Genomic DNA, 1,109 nt, shown 5'->3' with positions numbered 1-1,109 from the left:
TTTTCCCCCCTATTTAAGCTGCTGTGTCTTTTGCCCCAGGGAAGAGGTATGAGAGCAGAGAGCAGAAAAAAAGCAGTTGCTTCCTGACTTTTGTTTTCTAAGCCTTCCTAGAGCCATAGGGGAACAGAAAGTTACTTGGGCTTGGACAAAAGATCTAGAAGAAAACAACAGGAGCATAAGAGAGGAAGTTGAGCCCGCCCAGACTAAGGTTCCTCGGGCTGAATGAAGGGAAAACGGTGAAAAGTGGGTTCTAGGTACTGCCTCCTAACTGAGGCCCTGGGAAGTAGCAAGACTGTGGGTGAGTTGAGGGGATTGAGAGCAGAGGAGCTTGGCCTTCATTTCCCTAGGGGGTCGGGGGAGCCAGGTTGGGGGTGGGGTGGGGAGAGCTGAATAGAGCTCTCCTTACCTGTTCTTTCAGAAAGTCCAGTGTCCCAGTGAAGTGACAAGGCCATAGAGGGGTTCCTGTCAATCCCAATGTAACTGCCCAAGGGATTCTCCTTGCTGGCTGCCTAGACAGAGCCGATTTATCAAGACGGGGGAAATGCAATGGAGAAAGAGTAATTCATGCAGAGCCAGCTGGGCAGGAGACCGGGAGTTTTATTATTACTCAAATCAGTCTCTATTATTACCAAAATCAGAGTTTTTAAAGATAATTTGGCGGATAGGGAGGCTTGGGAAGTGGAGAGTGCTGACTGGTCAGGTTGGAGATGGAATCAGAGAGGATCGAAGTGAGTTTTTCTTGCTGTCTTCTGTTCCTGGATGGGATGGCAGAACTGGTTGAGTCAGGTTACTGGTCTAGTTTCTCAGCTGATCCACTGAATGCAGGGTCTGCAAAATATCCCAAGCACTGGTCTTAGGTTTTACACTAGTGATGTTATCCCCGGGAGCAATTTGGGGAGGTTCAGACTCTTGGAGCCGGAGGCTGCATGACCCCCAAAATGTAATTTCTCATCTTGGAGCTAATTTGTTAGTCCTGCAAAGCCACGCTGGTTCCCAGGCAAGAAGCGGGTCTTTTCGGGAAAGGGTTATTATCAATTTTGTTTCACAGTCAAACCATGAACTGAATTCCCTCCCAAAGTTAGTTCAGCCTGTGCCCGGGAATGAACAAG

Source organism: Macaca mulatta, chromosome 12 (genome assembly GCF_049350105.2).
Source record: "Macaca mulatta isolate MMU2019108-1 chromosome 12, T2T-MMU8v2.0, whole genome shotgun sequence".
NCBI lineage: Eukaryota > Metazoa > Chordata > Mammalia > Primates > Cercopithecidae > Macaca > Macaca mulatta.
The sequence above is the reverse complement of the archived record's forward strand: the minus strand, read 5'-3'. Positions refer to the sequence as shown.